Below are 22178 nucleotides of genomic sequence, written 5' to 3'. Positions count from 1 at the left end.
GCTGATCAGAGGTCTCTTATCCCATTGATACTTCATGCCCAAAAGCAGGTTGTTTTCGCCATCCTCTTAACCCATCTGATTCAAATTATCAGGGTACTTCTCACTCATCCTCTGGCAAATCATCAGCCACACAGCTTCCACCCCTCAAAACAGTTCCTGGGTGAGCTATGCACATGTCTTTATTCTCGATGTGTTATCTTTACATACTGTACTGATCCATATGTCTATCTTTTCTCAGCGCCAAGCCAAGACCCATCAAGAAGGCTCAGTTAAACAAACCGGCTGATGATAATGTAGCTGCTGAACCGGAAGCAACTCCAGATCCGGAAGAAACCGAAGCTGACGACATGCTTAATGATCCGCCGCCTCAAGACCATGACTTCCTTGCCGAACAAGTGCAAGTTGACACTACCATCCATGCAGGCTGGCCAACCAGCCCTGTCCGAACTGATGACAAACCGGCCAGCCCGGTTAAAGGTACTCATAAACCGCCAACTCCATCAAAGGCTGCTAATGACCAAGATGATGACGTTATGATTACTGGCACTGACCACACCACTCCTGGCAACCCTGTCGCTTTGTCAAAGCATACCGCCAAGGAGGAGCTTTCTGCTATCGGCTAAGGCAAGTGGAATGCCGATTTATCAAGCTACGCTAATCTCAATGCTCAAGACATTCACTCTGGCTTCTTGAACCGTCTGTATACCAGCCGTGATTATGAAGCTAGTTTGGTAAACTTGATGAAGGAGCGATATGAGGTAACTACTATTTTTCTCTTTTGTCCAATTGCAGTTTATCAACTCCTAGTAGCCCCCAAGTGACGGTTTATGATTCCAATCTAAACCGGGACTTTTGTCATAACTTAACCTTGCATGTTTTAGCCTCCAGGGACCGGATTACCTTTTTTAGATGAACCGGTTCCTTAAAATTTGCCATACTGCTCTTTCACCGGTATATCCTCCAAGGGTCGGTTTAATTTTATAAAGATGAACCGGGACTGTAGAAGAATTCCCATACCAACAGTTTTTGAGCAAACACACATTAGCCCCCAAGTGCCAAGATTAATACTTGTATTGTGCTTGGGACTTGTAGAAATGTCTGATAAGGAGAAAATATGCATTAGCCCCCAAGTATCAAGGGGATAACTTGTTATGTGCTTGGTACTTGAACTATGTATTGTCAACTCATTATGTATCTGTCTGTTTATAAGCTGAGCTGAGCAAGAAGGAAAGCCAAACCGCTGATCTGCAAGAGAACATCAAGTCCCAACAGGCCGAAACATCCAAAGCAAAAAAATGAACTGACGAGCGCCTTAGCCGCTATGGAAAAGCTAAAAGAGAGCTTTGCCGAGGAACGGGCGGATTGGAACACAGAGACATCCGCTTTGCGGAAAAGAGCTGAGGACGCAGAAGCAGCTCTCAAACCGGTGGTAGACGAGCTGACTGGTGTAAAGTGGTAAGTACATGCGATGACCGCAGCTGTGTTTGGTAAGCATCTTTTCCTTAATACTTTTAACATATCTTCCCATGCGTTGCCGGTTTACTGATGTTTGCAATGATGCAGGAACTCGCATTAGTCATCTGGGCTCTGATGTTCAGAAGAAGCTGAAGGCTGCCTACACGCTAATAGAACAACTGTATACCGGTGCTCAACGAATTATCTGCACCGCTTCTCACAATAAGCCGCCCCCGACTTCAAACAAGGATACCTTAGACAGGCTATCTATGCTACCTGCCCGGGTAGAAGAGCTAAAGAGGTCTGCTGCAAGGGCTGGCGCTCTGACCGCTCTAACCCGGGCAAAGGCGTGGGTGCCTGATCTTGATCCGGTGGACGTGGCTAAAGGCTTCCCAAGCTTAAAAGAAGATGGATCAGAATTTGGCCAGGAGGATCTCCGCGCCATAAACCGGGAAGTACGTCCACTGGCTTGTCAATTGGCTGAAGAAGTTGATCTCTCACACTATCAGGCAAGCTATGATGAAAAGAACAGACGGGTTGCGGCGCCAATTCCAGAAGCGCAAAATCTGATCCCTCCAATCCGTAAGCACACTTATGCCCCTGATATTGAACCGTCAACCCTTATAAGCGACGAAGCTGTGTTCCAAGCTTTAACTGGGATCGACTGGACAACTGTTGACTTCCAGCCGCTGGGTAGAGACGAAGAAGATGAACCAGTGCAAGATGATCCACAGCCGTCAGGTCAAGCTGACAAGCAATCGTAATCTGGGGGCCGGTTTAGTCTTTCACTTACTGCAATGCTTACTGAGAAACAATTATTCTTTTGGGCACTGAAATGCCTTGTAATAGGCTAGTTAAAACACTTTGTCTGTTATGCCTTCGTGCATATTTATCTGCAACTGATGCGTGTTAGCCATGCTTAAGATATGATGTTCATAATCCATAACTATTTACTCAAGCTATTCCTGCAGATAAGAAGCTTAAAGCGCCCTGGCAGTTTACCACCGGGCGGGTTACGATACCCAAATACATATATGACCAAGGTTTATAACCAAGGTTGTAAAAGATAATCAAGTATGGAAATATATGATACCTGTGACCTATAGACATAGTGTTGGCTAACCAACCTTGTAATGAGGGTAATAGCCCTAATCCGGAGTATAAGTAACTCCTGTTATATGATGCCAGTTTACAATAAAACCGTTCCGGGTTGTGTTAAACACCAGTTTATTCCTACTGGTGACTATGAGTCAAAACCAGACCGGGCTGATAGTCTCCGGATTATAACTTGATCATGTACTGACAACTTGTAGTTGCCAGCCTAACCGGGTTGAAAAACACCAGTTTGAAAACGTCACAAATGTTATGAGAACGAAGAAAACTCAGCAAAAGGCAAATAAAAATCGTTGTAGTCGAGGCTTTTCACGGGCTGCCAGGCCCCAAATTTGATCAAGAGGTGTAGCTATGGTTCGGGTTCGACCAAGCCCCCAAGTGATGCGGTGGCATTACGCCGATCAAGAGGTGTAGCTATGGTTCGGGTTCGACCAAGCCCCCAAGTGATGCTGTGGCATTACGCCGATCAAGAGGTAGCTATGGTTCGGGTTCGACCAAGCCCCCAAGTGATGCTGTGGCATTACGCCGATCAAGAGGTGTAGCTATGGTTCGGATACGACCAAGCCCCCAAGTGATGCTGTGGCATTACGCCGATCAAGAGGTGTAGCTATGGTTTGGATACGACCAAGCCCCCAAGTGATGCTGTGGCCTTACGCCGATCAAGAGGTGTAGCTATGGTTCGGATACGACCAAGCCCCCAAGTGACCTAATATTAAGCTTTGAGAGGCTAAATCAAGGGGTGAATCGGACGCCGCTTTGTAAGCTCCATGTAACCACACATGATATAAGAAAATAACAGATACCCCGCTTTAGCTGAGGTTCCGGTTTATTATATTGATCATAATATATACAATGTCATAATATGTACATAAGCAGAGCCTGTAGCTCAAGTATAGTAGGGCCGAAGATGAGCAATATTCCATGGCCGGTTGGTCTCCTCCTCCGATTTACGTGAGTCTTTGCGCTCTCGAACATCAATTAGGTAATACGACCCATTCTGTAGATTCTTGCTGACCACAAAGGGTCCTTCCCAAGGGGGGATAGCTTGTGCATATCCATCTGATCCTGGATGAGCCGAAGCACCAAATCACCTTCTTGAAAGGTTCTGGTTCTAAGCCGGCGGCTATGATAACGACGCAGATCTTGCTGATAAATCGCCGAACGGGCTGCCGCCATGTCACGCTCCTCATCTAACAGGTCAAGAGCTTCCTGCCGTGCCTTCTCGTTGTCAGCTTCAACGTATGCCGCTACACGAGGTGAGTCATGACTGATGCCACTAGGAAGAACCGCTTCCGCTCCATAAACCATGAAGAACGGTGTATATCCTGTCGATCTGTTGGGTGTGGTATTGATGCTCCATAACACTGAAGGTAGCTCCTCAACCCAACAACCCGGCGTCCGTTGCAAAGGAACCATAAGCTGGGGTTTGATGCCTCTCAAGATCTCTTGATTGGCCCTCTCCGCTTGACCATTGGACTGAGGATGAGCCACTGATGACATGTCAAGCCGGATGTGCTCACGTTGATAGAACTCCTTCATGGCACCCTTAGACAGATTGGTACCATTGTCTGTTATAATGCTGTGTGGAAAGCCAAACTGGAAGATCACCTTTTTGATGAATTGAACCGCCGTGGCTGCATCACACTTACTACTGGCTCTGCCTCCACCCACTTCGTGAACTTATCAACCGCCACCAAAAGGTGGGTCTTCTTGTCCTTGGACCTCTTGAAAGGCCCAACCATATCCAGCCCCCAAGTTGCAAACGGCCAGGTGATTGGAATCATCCTCAATTCTTGAGCTGGTACATGAGCGCGCCTTGAGAATTTCTGACAACCATCACATATTTTGACCAAGTCCTCGGCATCAGCATGAGCTGTCAACCAATAGAAACCGTGACGAAACGCCTTGGCCACCAAAGATTTTGAACCGGCGTGGTGACCACAATCTCCTTCGTGGATCTCACACAAAATTTCACGGCCTTCCTTAGGAGACACACAGCGTTGAAACGCCCCTGTCACACTACAATGATGTAACTCTCCATTGATAATAGTCATGGACTTGGATCGCCGGGTTATCTGCCTGGCCAAAGTTTCATCCTCTGGTAACTTGCCCTAGTTTATATATGCCAGATATGGAACCGTCCAGTCCGGGATAACATGAAGAGCCGCCACCAACTGGGCCTCCAGATCAGGAACAGCCAAATCCTCTTCACCAGGGAGCTTGACGGACGGATTATGCAAAACATCCAGGAAGACATTAGGTGGAACCGGTTTACGTTGGGAACCCAGGCGGCTTAAAGCGTCCGCTGCTTCATTCTTCCGCCGGTCTACATGATCCACCTGATAACCCTTAAAGTGACCTGCAACAATATCCACCTCACGACGATATGCTGCCATTAGTGGGTCCTTGGAATCCCAAGTGTCGGACAATTGTTGATCCACCAGATCCGAGTCACCAAAGCACTTAACTCGGCTTAGGTTCATCTCCTTAGCCATCCGAAGACCATGGAGTAAAGCCTCATAGTCAGCTACATTGTTAGTGCAAGGGAACATTAAACGGAGAACATAACAAAGCTTATCACCTCGTGGGGAAGTTAATACGACTCCAGCCCCTGAGCCCTCCAATTGCCTGGACCCATCAAAATGAATAGTCCAATAAGTGTGATCCGGCTTCTCCTCTGGCGCTTGTAATTCTGTCCAATCATTAATGAAATCCACAAGTGCGTGAGATTTGATCGCCGTTCGGGATATGTATTTCAACCCGTGAGGCCCGAGCTCGATAGCCCACTTAGCAATTCGACCAGTTGCTTCCCTGTTCTGGATGATATCCCCCAAAGGAGCAGAGCTGACCACCGTAATGGGATGACCTTGGAAATACTGCTTAAGCTTCCGGCTTGCATGAAAACCCCATACACCAATTTTTGCCAATGCGGGTACCTCTGCTTGGACTCAATAAGTACCTCACTGATATAGTAAACCGGCCGCTGAATCGGATATTCCTTTCCTGCCTCCTTGCGCTCCACCACAATAGCCACACTAACAGCCTGAGCATTAGCTGCCACATATAGCAACAATGGTTCTTTGTCCACTGGAGCAGCGAGAATTGGCGGATTAGCCAGCTGCCGCTTTATGTCCTCAAATGCTTCATTAGCAGCGTCACTCCAGACGAAGTTATCCGTTTTCTTCAGCATCTGATATAAAGGGATGGCCTTCTCGCCAAGGCGACTGACAAACCGGCTCAATGCGGCAATCCGGCCTGCCAGGCGTTGAACATCATTGATACACTTCGGTTTAGCCAAGGAGGTGATGGCTTTGATTTTTTTTGGATTAGCTTCAATGCCCCTGTTAGACACCAAAAAACCCAAGAGCTTGCCTGCAGGTACACCAAAGATGCACTTGGACGGATTAAGCATCATTTTATAAACCCGCAGGTTATCAAAGGTTTCCCTCAAGTCATCAATCAATGTCTCCTTTTTCCTTGATTTTACCACAATATCATCCACATAGGCGTGAACATTGCGGCCGATCTGTTCGTGCAGACAATTCTGCACACACCTTTGATAAGTTGCCTGGGCACTCTTGAGCCCAAAGGGCATGGATACATAGCAGAAGGCTCCAAAGGGAGTTATGAAAGCTGTCTTCTCCTGGTCCTTAACTGCCATTTTGATCTGATGATAACCAGAATATGCATCCAAAAAACTTAAACGCTCACAATCCGCCGTAGAATCAATAATTTGATCAATACGGGGAAGGGCAAAAGGATCTGCTGGACAAGCTTTGTTGAGATCTGTGTAGTCCACACACATACGCCAAGTGCCATTCTTCTTGAGGACCAGCACCGGATTAGCCAACCACTCAGGATGGAATACTTCAACGATAAATCTAGCCGCCAAGAGCCTGGCTACTTCTTCTCCAATAGCTTTGCGTCTTTCTTCATTGAACCAGCGAAGAAACTGATTCACCGGTTTATACTTGGGATCAACATTGAGAGTGTGCTCAGCGAGTTCTCTCGGTACACCTGGCATGTTAGAAGGCTTCCACGCAAAGATGTCCCGATTCTCATGGATGAACTCGATGAGCGCGCTTTCCTATTTCGGATCCAAGTTAGCGCTGATGCTAAACTGCTTGGACGAATCGCTAGGCACGAAGTCAATAAGCTTAGTCTCATCAGCCGATTTAAACTTCAGGGTCGTATCATGCTCTGTAGTTGGTTTCTTCAATGAAGTCATATCTGCCGGATCAACATTGTCCTTGTAATACTTCAACTCTTCTGTTGCACAAACCGACTCAGCATAAGCCGCATCACCTTCTTCACACTCCAGAGCAATCTTGCGGCTTCCATGCACGGTTATAGTTCCCTTGTGACCCGGCATCTTGAGCTGTAGATAAACAAAACAAGGCCGTGCCATAAATTTAGCATAAGCTGGCCGTCCAAATAGGGCATGATACGGGCTGCTGATTTTCACCACTTCAAAGGTCAAGGTTTCTGATCTCGAGTCATGCTCATCTCCAAAAGCCACATCCAGAGCTATTTTACCAACAGGATATGCCGACTTACCAGGCACCTGTAACACCCACGATGCGGCTATATCTCCCACGTGTCGAGGCACGACTTAGAGGCATAACCACATTGTGGTTTTGTCGCAAGAAGGGTCATCTTCACACAATCCCATGTAATGAACAAGAATGGGATAAAGAGTTGGCTTACAATCGCCACTTCACACAATACATAAATAAAACATACATCATTCAGAGATACACACATAGGCCCGACTACGGAACCAAAAGAAAAGAAGACAACCCAACTGCCAGATCCCTGATCGTCCCAACTGGGCACCACTACTGATCAACATGAAAAGAAACATAGTAATGAACAAGATCTTCATCGAGCTCCCACTTGAGCTCAGTTGCGTCATCTGCACTGGTCTCATCGGCACCTACAACTGTTTTGGAAGTATCTGTGAGTCACGAGGACTCAGCAATCTCACACCCGCAAGATCAAGACTATTTAAGCTTATAGGAAGGAAAAAAGGTAGTGAGGTGGAGCTGCAGCAAGCACTAAGCATATATGGTGGCTAACATATGCAAAGGAGAGCGAGAAGAGAAGCAACGGAACGGTCGTGAACTAGCAATGATCAATAAGTGATCCTGAACTCCTACTTACGTCAAACATAACCCAGAAACCGTGTTCACTTCCCGGACTCCGCCGAGAAGAGACCATCACGGCTACACACGCGGTTGATGTATTTTAAATAAGTCAAGTGTCAAGTTCTCTACAACCGGACATTAACAAATTCCCATCTGCCACATAACCGCGGGCATGGCTTTCGAAAGATAATACCCTGCAGGGCTGTCCCAACTTAGCCCATTATAAGCTCTCACGGTCAACGAAGGATAAACCTTCTCCCGGGAAGACCCGATCAGTCTCGGAATCGCGGTTTACAAGACATTTCGACAATGGTAAAACAAGACCAGCAAAGCCGCCCGGATGTGCCGACAAATCCCAATAGGAGCTGCACATATCTCGTTCTCAGGGCACACCGGATAAGTCAAGCTACGAGTAAAACCAGACCTCGAGTTTCCCCGAGGTGGCCCCGCAGGCTGCTCGGTTCGGACCAACACTCGAAGGAGCACTGGCCCGGGGGGTCTAAAATAAAGATGACCCTTGAGTCTGCAGAAGCCAAGGGAAAAGGGGATAGGTGGTAGCAAATGGTAAAACCAAGGTTGGGCCTTGCTGGAGGACTTTTATTCAAAGCGAACTGTCAAGGGGTCCCATAAATCACCCAACCGCGTAAGGAACGCAAAATCAAGGAACATAACACCGGTATGACGGAAACTAGGGCGGCAAGAGTGGAACAAAACACCAGGCATAAGGCCGAGCCTTCCACCCTTTACCAAGTATATAGATGCATTAATTAAATAAGAGATATTGTGATATCCCAACATAAACATAATCCAACATGGAGCAATCTTCATCTTCACCTACAGCTAGCAACGCTATAAGAGGGGCTGAGCAAAGCGGTAACATAGCCAAACAACGGTTTGCTAGGAAGGTGACAAAGGTTAGAGGTTCATGGCAATTTGGGAGGCTTGAAGAGCAAGTGAATAGGTAGCGCAGCATAGTAATAGAGCGAACAACTAGCAAGCAAAGATAGAAGTGATTTCGAGGGTATGGTCATCTTGCCTGAGATCCCGCAAGGAAGAAGAACGAGTCCATGAAGAAGACAAACAGATGTAGTCGAACAAATCCTCACAACTCCGGAACGAAACCGAAGCTAACGGGAGAAGCAAACCGGAAAGAAACAAACAACATAGTAAAACAACCAACACAGAAACATGGCATGATGCACAATCAAGTATGATGCATGTCCGGTTTAATGATTCAAGGCAAGGCAAAGTGCAACAAACAACACTACAAATTAAGTGGAGTTCAATATGCAACGAGTTGCAAATTGACGAAACACCACATTCCAGTTATTTAGTTCGCTCTTGTTTATGTACCCAACAATATTAAATGTTATTAAACATGGCAAGGGGTGAAGCATAAGTAAACTAACTATTTTAGGCAATTTAAATGAGGCCGGAACAACAAACAACAATTTCCGAAAAATCCTCATATGCATATTTTGGGATTGGTACTGTTCTGCCTAAACCCATATTTTATTGTTGTTAAACAGCAAAAAGAAGTGCACCAAGTTAAACTAGGCATTTTTCTACCCCATTTACATATATAATTTATTAAAATCCAAGCTACGGTTATTTAGTTATGAAATAAATCATTTTAACATATTATTCGAGCAAATTTAATCAAACAACATTTTAAACAATTTTAACATGGGTGAAAGTGGCATATTATTAAACTACACAAAATTCTAAGCATTTTACATATTTAGTTTGTTTTAATCCGATGCACGGTTGTGGAGTTATTAAATGCATGAAGTGCAAGGGGTTTTCTGTAAAACAGTAATTCCCTGGATAAATAGACAAATTCGTCCAGAGGAAAAAAACACAACACGGGCTGAGTTAGCACACTGCTGGGCCAGGGACTGGGCTGTGGCTCACATTGGGCCTGCAGGGACGCGGAGCTGGGCTCGCGGGCGAAGGGCCTGCGCAGCTGTGACCCAGCCAATGCTCGCGGTCAACGGGGACCAGATCGGGCAAAGAATGGCGCTCGAGACGAACTGGAGGGGCGCCGTCCTCGTCAGGAACCGATGAAGACGACGGCGACAGGGACGGCGCCGAGGCAGTGAAGGCGAGCGGATCTGGGCGTCGGGGGTCCATCTCCGGCGATGTTGGCGGCAGCTAGTTCTCCTGGTCAGAGAGAAAACGAGAGGGATGAGAGACAGAGGGGAAGACGAGCAGGAGAAGGACGGGAGGAGGGGGCACGTGACGGCGACGAGGCTGATGAAGTGGCCGTTGGGGGGTCACGAAGCTCGTGCGCGACCAGAGGAGCTCGGGGGCTCGGGCGCGCGAGGCTGGAAGAAGCTCCGGCTGGTCGAGGGAGGAGGCGCACGGCTGCTGGGCTTGGGCGCTCGGCCTCCTGTTCGGTTGCTTCGGCCACGAGGACGAGGAGACGGACAGGCAAGCTGGAGCTCGGGCACGCGAGAGACCCGGCGAGGACGCGCCTTGGGCTGCAGCCATCCATGGCGCTGCATTAGGAGGTCGAGAGGGAGATGTGAGGCATGGGAGGTGCAGGGGAAAATGGTGGAGCAGCAGCAGGGCATCTCACCGGCGGCAGAGGGGTCCTGTGCTCCGGCGAGGTGGAACTCCGGCGTGGCACGTGAAGACGACGGGATCCAGGGGAGGCACTAGTTGGCAGGGAGAGCTCGAGAGGGAGTTTGGATCGGGGGCACGGGCACCTAGATCGAGGAGGAGCAGTGGGGAGCGCTGGATGGATGGATCGGGCAGGAGGGACGGCGGTTGGCTCGGGATGGATCCCGAGAGAACAGTGGCGGCGGCGGTGAGATGGATGGGACAGGGGAGGATCCCTAGAAAATAGGGTTTGGTCTGATTATATAGCAGGTAGATTAGTTTAGGGGCTACTCGGGCCCTCCGATTATAATCGGGCGGTCGAGAATAAGTAGGCTAGAGCGTCCAACAAAGAAAACGGTGATGTTTTGTAGATGTTAGGGGATGATCCGGACCCAACGGTAACGAAAGTCCGGTTCGGGTTCGGGACAAATTTCGGACGCGCGCGAGGGGGCGATGCACTGTGCAAAGAGGGACTCCGGTTTAAGCAAGAGGGAAAACGAAGAACGAGGTTGGTCTCGGAAGGGTCAGCGGAAGCAAGGGGGGGGGGGCACGGCCACTACGAGGGGATGCAAGTTTTACAACATGGCGGCAACGAAGTGCCGATGCAATGCAAATGATGCGATGATGAATGCAGCACACAAATAAAACACAGCTGACTCGCCAAACAAGGAAGGCAATCGGAGCGTCGGTCTCGGGGCGTCACAGCACCACACCATGGAACACCGTATGGGACGGTTTAAGATTTTTTATCTATTAACCCCATGCGATGGAAAGTTTCGTAATAAAGGATATTGATACTACTCCCTCCATCCATGAGTACCTTAGTGAACTTATAACCTCCCACCTGAGGTGCCACCACCAGAGCCAGATGACCCGGATTGTCAACCCGGGGTGGATGATCTTCTCTACTCCACACAATCGGCTGCTCGGACCAACGTAAATAACGGGGTACCGCCGGTTCAACGGCATTCACCGCCCTTTTATGAAGCTTCTGATCGCGCTTGTCCAAGCAAGTGGTGAATACATGATACTGTCCGCTATTCAACTACTTCGGCTTGCTCTGGTAACCCGACTGCTGCTGCTGCTGATTGCCCTGATGATTATAGCCACCTTGATTGCCCTGATTACTTTGATTGTGATGTCCACCCTGATTACCGTGGAAGCCTGAGCCGGAATTTCCTCCACCATAACCCGACCCATGAGATCCGGGGCCCGAACTGCCTCCTCGCCCATGATCAAACCGGAAAGAATCAGAATTTTTGAACTCTTGCATGATGTAACAATCTTTCCAGAGGTGCGTGGACGGGTTCTCCTTCGTCCCATGCTTTGGACAGGGTTGGTTCAACAGATAAGACAAATGGTCCGGATTAGGATCTGGCCTTCCATCGCGCTGGGGCGGCTTACCCTTACACCGCTGGCCCTTGTCATGTGTATTAGTGTTAGCCACAAAGTCTAAACCGCGGTCCGCTTTACGCTTGTCGCCGTTTCCATGACCCGCCGGGTTGTGGTGCTGCCCCTTGGCGTTGCCGCTCTTCTTTCCCTTCCCTGTCTTATCATCGTCAGACTCGGGATCCTTGGTACTATCAGAATCGGCATACTTCACCAGTGCAGCCATGAGGGTTCCCATGTCATTACAATGACGTTTGAGCCATCCCAACTTCAACTTCAGGGGTTCAAACCGGCAATTGCCTTCCAAGGTTAAAACTGCGGTGTCAGCGTTGATGCGGTCCGATGAATGCAAAATCTCCGAAATGCGGCGCACCCAATGGGTTGTTGATTCTCCTTCCTCCTGGACACAGGCAGCTAAGTCCACAATTGACATGGGCTGCTTGCATGTATCCTTGAAATTCTGAATAAACCAGGCTCTCAATTCGGCCCATGACCTGATAGAATTAGCCGGTAAGCTCTTTAACCAAGTGCGGGCTGTCCCTTCTAGCATCATGGTGAAGTATTTCGCACAAGCCACATCATCCACATCCAGCATCTCCATGGCCATCTCGTAGCTTTCGACCCATGTTTCTGGGGATAAATCAGCGGTGTAATTCGGCACCTTGCGCGGGCCCTTGAAATCCTTGGGCAGGCGCACATTGCGTAATGCTGGGACCAGACATGGCACTCCCAAGGAACTAGAGGTAACTCCTGGTTCCACTGATGTGGTTGGACGAACCGGAGTAAGCTGACGGGCTTCATGCTGCGCCGCTAACTCGGCCTCTCTGCATGCCCGAGCCCGGTTCACCACCTCCTGAGCATCACCAGCACCACCCGCCGGGTTATTGCCACGGGGCTGATCACGGTTCCGCGCATTGCTTGACACTGCCGGTTCATCCATATGCCTGCTGTGACTCCTGCTTGGACGGGGAGTGGAATGAATCCGATCGCGACTATAGGAATAAGCCTCCTGTTGAATCAAGGTTGTCTGAAGAAGCTCCTTAACCCGACGCATCTCGACTGCCGCTGGAGAATCGCCTTCGATCGGGATGGCCGCCAGCCGTGAAGCGGCAGCGACAATGTTGTCCATCGGGTTAGAATAATGACCCAGTGGTGTGGGGACATGCGGTGCCACATATTGTCCTGACGAGGCGGATCCACCAAACGTGGCTGAACCGGCGCTCCTGCCCCTGGTGCCTCCGTCCGGTTTTCCACCGGCGGATTACTAGTCCCTGCTCCTGGGGTATTAAAGAGATTTCTAGCGTCATAAACCAGCGGCAGACGAGATCGGTACCTCCTCTTCAGGACTTCGTTCGACGCACTCTGATCCAGCATAATCCGGTAAGCTTGTGCATCCAAAGCGGCCCGCTCCACGGCTATCCTGGTATCCTTAGCTGCTAAGTCGGCTTTGGCCTGGGTGATCTGATCTTTCACTTTCGTGATTTCTGCATTGTGTGCATCCTGATCCGCCGGGTTAACCTCCGCCATCAGCGCTGCCAACGCGTCAAACAAATCAGATAGAACCCAAGCTGGTGGTCGCACAGGGCCTCCTGCCCCGGCGGCTGCCGCCGCTGCTGATCCGGAAATCATCGCCGCTGCGCTCGGAGAGTGGAGCGCCGGTTGCGTGCCGGCCATGAAGATTGCAACCCGGTTTGGCAAATCAAAGGGGTCCGGAATACTGTCGCCATCGGAACAGCCCCCAATCCGGCCATCTTGTAACTGATATAACGACTCGGTCTCTCCGGTCGATGATTCGTCGCCAGAATAAACGACAGTCTCACCACCAGATTTCGATCCATCCTCAGATTCCCCGCCATGGATAACTCCCACGAAGGCACGCTTCATGACAGGCTTGACCCGGGCAGATCTCGCACGCTGAGCCGTCTCGACGAGGTTGGTGCAGATGTCCGGCTCAGGGCCCGTTTCGCCGATCTTGCCAATGAAGACGTGTATGCCACCAAAGGGGACCCGGTACCCGTACTCGATTGAGCCGGCCTCGGGGCCCCAGCCTGCATCGTCGATGTAGAGCTTGCCGCGACGACTTTTGGTCATCCGGCCCACAGCGTAATCCTTGAGTCCTTCGAAGTTACCCTCCAAGAACTTGAAACCATCGTGCGATCGCCCCAAGGTGGGCGCCAACTGTCGTGGTTTTGTCACGACAGATGTCCTAGAGAAAGGTCTTAGTCGTGGAGCCATCGCTACGGGTTAGCTTAAAGGGGTTAGAGCAGACAAGGGACGCAAGAGAGTTTTATACTAGTTCGGCCCCTTACGATGAAGGTAAAAGCCTACGTCTAGTTGTGATGGAATTGATGGGATTTCGATGACCAGGGAGCGAATACGCTTTGCCTGAGTCTTGAGGTGTTGTCTGTTGTCCCTGAACCGCCGCCGGGTCGTCCCCTTATATACATGGGTTGACGCCCGTTGGTTTACAGACTCCGAGGCCGGCTCATAATCGTGTCCGGATCGGTCTCTGCTACCTCGATCTTACAACACAAGTTTACATATCAATGCCGGTTTGTGTCTACGGGCCTTAAACCGGCTTTGGGCCCTGGGCCTTCATGAAGCGTCACCGCCTGTCTTCATAGGCTTCAGATACAGATGAACTACTTATGGGGTTAACCCGGCCTCTCCTGACCGGTTTACGCCCAGTGGTAATATCCCCAACAAGACCTATTCTGCACAACTCCAAAAGTCCTGAAACTTCACGGAAGTTATTTTTGGAATTAATAAAAAATACTGAGCGAAGAAAGTACCAGAGGGGGGCCACCCAGGCCTGCCAGGGGGCCCACGAGGGTGGGGGGTGCGCCCTACCCCCCTGGGCGTGCCCCTGCCTCGTGGGCCCCCTAGCAAGCCTCCGGTACCCATCTTCAGCTATATGAAGTCTTTTACCCTGAAAAAATCATAAGCAAGCTTTCGGGAAGAAACTCCGCCGCCACGAGGCGGAACCTTGGCGGAACCAATCTAGGGCTCCGGCGGAGCTGTTCTGCCGGGGAAACTTCCCTCCGGGAGGGGCAAATCATCGCCATCGTCATCACCAACGATCCTCTAAGTGGGAGGGGGTCAATCTCCATCAACATCTTCACCAGCACCATCTCCTCTCAAACCCTCGTTCATCTCTTGTATCGAATCTTTGTCCCAAAGCCTCAGATTGGTACCTGTGGGTTGCTAGTAGTGTTGATTACTCCTTATAGTTGATGCTAGTTGGTTTATTTGGTGGAAGATCATATGTTCAGATCCTTTATGCATATTAACACCCCTCTGATTATGAACATGAATATGATTTGTGAGTAGTTACTGATAACCCACAAGTATAGGGGATCGCAACAGTTTTCGAGGGTAGAGTATTCAACCCAAATTTGTTGATTCGACACAAGGGGAGCCAAAGAATATTCTCAAGTATTAGCAGTTGAGTTGTCAATTCAACCACACCTGCATAACTTAGTATCTGCAGCAAAGTATTTAGTAGCAAAGTAATATGGAAGTAACGGTAACAGTAGCAAAAGTAATTTTTTGGGTTTTGTAGTGATTGTAACAGTAGCAACGGAAAAGTAAATAAGCGAAGAACAATATGTGAAAAGCTCGCAGGCATTGGATCGCTGATGGAGAATTATGCCGGATGCGGTTCATCATGTAACAATCGTAACCTAGGGTGACACAGAACTAGCTCCAATTCATCAATCTAATGTAGGCATGTATTCCGAATATAGTCATACGTGCTTATGGAAAAGAACTTGCATGACATCTTTGGTCCTACCCTCCCGTGGCAGCGGGGTCCTAATGGAAACTAAGGGATATAAAGGCCTCCTTTTAATAGAGTACCGGGCCAAAGCATTAACACATAATGAATACATGAACTCCTCAAACTACGGTCATCACCGGGAGTGGTCCCGATTATTGTCACTTCGGGGTTGCCGGATCATAACACATAGTAGGTGACTATAGACTTGCAAGATAGGATCAAGAACTCACATATATTCATGAAAACATAATAGGTTCAGATCTGAAATCATGGCACTCGGGCCCTAGTCACAAGCATTAAGCATAGCAAAGTCATAGCAACATCAATCTCAGAACATAGTCGATACTAGGGATCAAACCCTAACAAATCTAACTCGATTACATGATAAATCTCATCCAACCCATCACCGTCCAGCAAGCGTAGGATGGAATTACTCACGCACGGCGGTGAGCATCATGAAATTGGTGATGGAGGATGGTTGATGATGACGACGGCGATGAATCCCCCTCTCCGGAGCCCCGAACGGACTCCAGATCAGCCCTCCCGAGAGGTTTTAGGGCTTGGCGGCGGCTCCGTATCGTAAAACGCGATGAATCCTTCTCTCTGATTTTTTTCTCCCCGAAAGTGAATATATGGAGTTGGAGTTGAGGTCGGTGGAGCGTCAGGGGGCCCACGAGGCAGGGGGCGCGCCCTGGGGGGGGGGGGGGCAGGCGCGCCCCCCACCCTCGTGGACAGGGTGTGGGCCCCCTGACGTGGATTTTTCTTCCAGTATTTTTAATATTTTCCAAAAAGATGTTCCGTGGAGTTAGGTCATTCCGAGAACTTTTGTTTCTACACATAAATAACACCATGGAAAGTCTGCTGAAAACAGCGTCAGTCCGGGTTAGTTCCATTCAAATCATGCAAGTTAGATTCCAGAACAAGGGCAAAAGTGTTTGGAAAAGTAGATACGACGGAGACGTATCAACTCCCCCAAGCTTAAACCTTTGCTTGTCCTCAAGCAATTCAGTTGACAAACTGAAAGTGATAAAGAAAAACTTTTACAAACTCTGTTTGCTCTTGTTGTTGTAAATATGTAAAGCCAGCATTCAAGTTTTCAGCAAAGATTATGACTAACCACATTCACAATAACTCTTAGGTCTCATGTTTACTCATATCAATGGCATAATCAACTAGGGTGCAATAATAATAAATCTCGGATGACAACACTTCCTCAAAACAATCATGATATGATATAATAGGATGGTATCTTGCTAGCCCTTTCTGAGACCGCAAAACATAAATGCAGAGCACCTTTAAAGATCAAGGACTGACTAAACATTGTAATTCATGGTAAAAGAGATCCAATCATAGTCATACCCAATATAAATTAATAGTAATGGATGCAAATGACAGCTGCGCTCTCCAGCTAGTGCTCTTTAATAAGAGGGTGATGACTCAACATAAAAGTAAATTGATAGGCCCTTCACAGAGGGAAGCAGGGATTTGTAGAGGTGCCAGAGCTTGGTTTTGAAATAGAGATAAATAATATTTTGAGTGGCATACTTTCATTGTCAACATAACAACCAAGAGATGGCGATATCTCCCATGCTACACACATTATAGGCGGTTCCCAAACAGAATGGTAAAGTTTATGCTCCCCCTCCACCAACAAGCATCAATCCATGGCTTGCTCGAAACAACGAGTGCCTCCAACTAGCAACAGTCCCAGGGGGAGTTTTGTTTGCAATTATTTTGATTTATTTTGCATAAAGCATGGGACTGGGCATCTTGGTGACCAACCATTTTCTCATGAGTGAGGAGCGGAGTCCACTCCTCTTGAGAATAACCCGCCTAGCATGGAAGATACGGACAACCCTAGTTGATACATGAGCTATGCGAGCATACAAAACAGAATTTCATTTGAAGGTTTGGAGTTTGGCACATACAAATTTACTTGGAACGGCAGGTAGATACCGCATATAGGAAGGTATTGGTGGACTCATATGGAATAACTTTTGGGGTTTAAGGGATTGGATGCACACGCAGTATTCCCGCTTAGTACAAGTGAATGCTAGCAAAAGACTGGGAAGCGACCAGCTAGAGAGCGACAACATTCATGAACATGCATTAAAATTAATGAACATTGAGTACAAGCATGAGTAGGATATAATCCACCATGAACATAAATATCGTGAAGGCTATGTTGATTTGTTTCAACTACATGTGTGAACATGTGCCAAGTCGAGTCACTTAATTCATTCAAAGGAGGATACCACCCCACTATACCACATCACAACCATTTTAATAGCATGTTGGCACGCAAGGTAAACCATTATAACTCATAGCTAACCAAGCATGGCACTAGCAACTATGATCTCTAATTGTCATTGCAAACATGTTTATTCATAATAGGCTGAATCAGGAACGATGAACTAATCATATTTACAAAAACAAGAGAGGTCGAGTTCATACAAGCTTTTCTCATCTCAGTCAGTCCATCATATATCGTCATAATTGCCTTTCACTTGCACAACCGAACGATGTGAATAATAATAAGAGTGCACGTGCATCGGACTAAGCTGGAATCTGCGAGCATTCGATAAACAGGAGAAGACAAGGTAATATGGGCTCCTGATTAAATCAACAATAATGCATATAAGAGCCACTTCAACAATTTAATTAAGGTCTTCTCCTATCGACCCCCAAAGAAAAGAAAAGAAATAAAACTATTTACACGGGAAAGCTCCCAACAAGCAAAAGAAGAATAGGAAATCTTTTTGGGTTTTCTTTTTAATTAATACTACTACAGCAAGAAAGGTAAACTAACTAAAAGCTACACTAATTTTTTTGGTTTTTCTTAAGATTTATCAAACACGCAAGAAGAAAGCAAGAAAAAGAAAATAAACTAGCATGGATATTACAGTGAAAAAGTATGAGCACTGACATCTAGCAATGAGTGTGTGTGAACATGAATGTAATGTCGGTGGGAAATACGTACTCCCCAAGCTTAGGCTTTTGGCCTAAGTTGGTTTATTGCCACGGATGGCCTGGCGGATATCCATAGTTGTAGCCGGGGTCGTACTGAGATGAAGAAGACTCTGATTGCCACTGGTTGGAAATCATCTCCGGATCCCACTGGTAGTTAGACTGTCGTGGAGGCTCAAATTGTGGTTCCGGCTCCGTGGCTGGTGTAGGGTTCCGGTAGGCGTAAATAGCCGCCAATGGAACAAGATACAGACCTGTAGATAAATTAAACAAGGAGGGAGCAGGCAAGGTAATAGTCTCAGGGTGATGTTTATCAAAGAATAATTTGTATTTAAGAACCCCTTCCATATTCTTAACAATAAAGTCATGCGCTATCATACTCTTATAATCTAAATAACATTGGGCAGCAATTTTTCTTCTTTTTCATAGTGCCTAATAGGTATGTTATAATGTGCAGCAAGGCGTGAAGCATAAATACCTCCAAAGATGGTGCCCTTTGTACGGTTCAAACTTAACCGTTTCACAATAATACCGCCCATACTAACAGTGTTATCGCAGAATAAACCATGGAACAAAATGATAATATTAGGAATACTAAGGTTTCCAGAGTTTCCGCGACCAATTAAGCAACGACTAGCAAATATGGCAAAGTAGCATAAAACAGGAAAATGTATGCTAGTGATTTTTGCATCGGAAACCTTCCTGGTTTCCCCCACAGTAATAGTGTCAATAAACCCGTCCACATCTTTACGATGTGGTTCCTCTAAACTACCCTCAAAAGGTATTTTGCAAACCTTGCAAAATTCATCTAGTGGCATCTTCTTAACCACATCATATAAATGAAACTCTACTGAAGGAGGTGATTCCTTAGGATAATAGTATAAGTTTTGCACAAAAGTATTGATGAGTAAGAGATACTGTTCCCGTTGGTCGCGGAGGAAGTCGGTGAGGCCCGTATTCTCAGCCAATTCATAAAAATCATCATAAATCCCGGCTTCTCTCAAGAAGTCAACGGAAGGCCATTCACACGGCCGAACCTCCGCGGTGCGAGGCAGATTATATTTGGGCCTATGTGCTTCTTCACTCTGCTTTTCCTTCGAGCTTCGGCTTGATGAGCCCCTCAAAAATCTCTTCATTATTTTCTAAAAAATTCTGAAATTTTTAGTAACTTCAAATAAAAGTGAACCAAACTCAACAAAAGTGATAGAAACTACTCCTACAAGTGCCTAGAGCCTATATCATGCATTCGAACTACTTGGAACCATATAAATTTGACATGCAAGCTCAGGAACATGGTCACCTAGGAAGCACAAATTTGCAATGAATAGAGCACTAGAACAAAAACTAATTGGACTAATGGAGGAGTCACATACCAAGGAACAATCCCCCAAGCAGTTTTGTGAGAGGTGCTTTGAGCAAGGAGATCGAAAATCGCAGCAAAATGAGCTAGAACTCGTGCTTGAGCTGGATGGTGATTTTTTTGGGAGGAAGAAGAAGTGTGTGGGTGCAGGAATAAGTGGAGGGGAGCCACCATGGGCCCACGAGGCAGGGGGGCGCGCCCTCTAGGGGTGGGCGCGCCCTGGACCCACGTGGCCAGGTGCTTGCTCCCCCTGCTGTGTTCTCAGTGCCAGATATGCTCAAATAATCCAGAAAAAATCATATTCCATTTTCAGGGCATTTGGAGAACTTTTATTTTCGGGGTATTTTTATATTGCACGGATAAATCAGAAAACAAACAGAAAAAATACTATTTTTACTTTATTTCAACTAAATAACAGAAAGTAGAGAGAGGGTACAGAAGGTTGTGCCTTCTAACTTCATCCATCTCATGCTCATCAAAAGGAATCCACTAACAAGGTTGCTCAAGTCTTGTTAACAAACTCATTCTGACTAACATGGAACCGGAGAAATTTCGAATAACACTATGTTACCTCAATGGGGATGTGCACATCCCCAATAATAAAAATATCATATTTCTTCTTGACAGTAGGTAGAGGAAATTCAAAACCTCCAAATACAATCGATGGAATTTTTCCAATAGAATTGATACTGTGGACTTGAGGTTGTTTCCTCGAAAAGTGTACCGTATGCTCATTACCATTAACATGAAAAGTGACATTGCCTTTGTTGCAATCAATAACAGCCCCTGCAGTATTCAAATAAGGTCTTCCAAGAATAATAGACATACTATCGTCCTCGGGAATATCAAGAATAACAAAGTCCGTTAAAATAGTAATGTTTGCAACCACAACAGGCACATCCTCACAAATACCGACAGGTATAGCAGTTAATTTATCAGCCATTTGCAAAGATATTTCAGTATGTGTCAACTTATTCAAATCAAGTCTACGGTATAAAGAGAGAGGCATAACATTAACACCGGCTCCAAGATCACATAAAGCAGTTTTAACATAGTTTCTTTTAATGGAGCATGGTATAGTAGGTGCTCCTGGATCTCCAAGTTTCTTTGGTATTCCACCCTTAAAAGTATAATTAGCAAGCATGGTGGAAATTTCAGCTTCCGGTATCTTTCTTTTATTTGTAACAAAATCTTTCATATACTTAGCATAAGGATTCATTTTAAGCATGTCAGTTAATCGCATACGCAAAAAGATAGGTCTAATCATTTCAGCAAAGCGCTCAAAATCCTCATCATCCTTTTTCCTGGATGGTTTGGGAGGAAAAGGCATGGGTTTCTGAACCCATGGTTCTCTCTCTTTACCGTGTTTCCTAGCAACAAAGTCTCTCTTGTCATAACGTTGATTCTTTGATTGTGGGTTATCAAGATCAACAGCAGGTTCAATTTCCACATCATTATCATTACTAGGTTGAGCATCATCATGAACATCATCATTAACATTTTCACTAGGTTCATGTTCGTTACCAGATTGTGTTTCAGCATCAGAAATAGATATATCATTTGGATTCTCAGGTGGTTCAGCGATAGGTTCACTAGAAGTATGCAAAGTCCTATCATTTTTCTTTTTCTTCTTTTTAGAAGGACTAGGTGCATCAATATTATTTCTCTGAGAATCTTGCTCAATTCTCTTAGGGTGGCCTTCAGGATACAAAGGTTCCTGAGTCATTTTACCAGTTCTAGTAGCCACTCTAACAGCATAATCATTTTTCTTACTATTTAATTCATTGAGCAAATCATTCTGAGCCTTAAGTACTTGTTCTACTTGAGTGGTTACCATAGAAGCATGTTTACTAATGAGTTTAAGTTCACCTTTAACTCTAGACATATAATCACCCAAGTATTCAAGCGTATCGGAATTGGATTTCAATTGTCTACCAAAATAAGCATTGAAGTTTTCTTGTTTGACAATAAAATTATCAAACTCTTCTAAGCATTGTCTAGCAGGCTTATAGTGAGGAATATCACCTTCATCAAATTTATAGAGAGAATTTACCTTTACTACCTGTGTCGGGTTATCAAGACCATGAGTTTCTTCAATAGGTGATGGATTAAGAGCATATGTTTCTTCAATAGGCGGTAAATTAAGACCATGTATTTCTTCAATAGGAGGTAAATTCTTATCATCTTTAGCTTTTATACCCTTTTCTTTCATAGATTTCTTTGCCTCTTGCATATCTTCAGGACTGAGAAATAGAACACCCCTCTTCTTCGGAGTTGGTTTAGGAATAGGCTCAGGAATTGGCTCAGGAGCTGGCTCAGGAAGTGTCCAATTATTTTCATTTGTCAACATATTATTCAATAGAAT

The 22178-nt window shown here is 46.5% G+C and overlaps 1 long non-coding RNA gene across 1 annotated transcript; it reads right to left on the bottom strand.

Annotated features, from left to right (window-relative positions):
- Positions 1–8286: 8286 nt before the first annotated feature.
- Positions 8287–10853, bottom strand: LOC120975422 (uncharacterized). Its single transcript, XR_012180953.1, has 3 exons — positions 10297–10853; positions 9630–10216; positions 8287–8842 (listed from the first exon to the last, which is right to left on the bottom strand). It is a non-coding gene; the product is annotated as an uncharacterized lncRNA (long non-coding RNA).
- Positions 10854–22178: the final 11325 nt, after the last annotated feature.

The sequence above is a fragment of the Aegilops tauschii genome, chromosome 3, assembly GCF_002575655.3.
Source record: "Aegilops tauschii subsp. strangulata cultivar AL8/78 chromosome 3, Aet v6.0, whole genome shotgun sequence".
Lineage (NCBI taxonomy): Eukaryota > Viridiplantae > Streptophyta > Magnoliopsida > Poales > Poaceae > Aegilops > Aegilops tauschii.
Note: the sequence above shows the minus strand (reverse complement) of the source record. Positions and strands in the feature narration are given on the sequence as shown.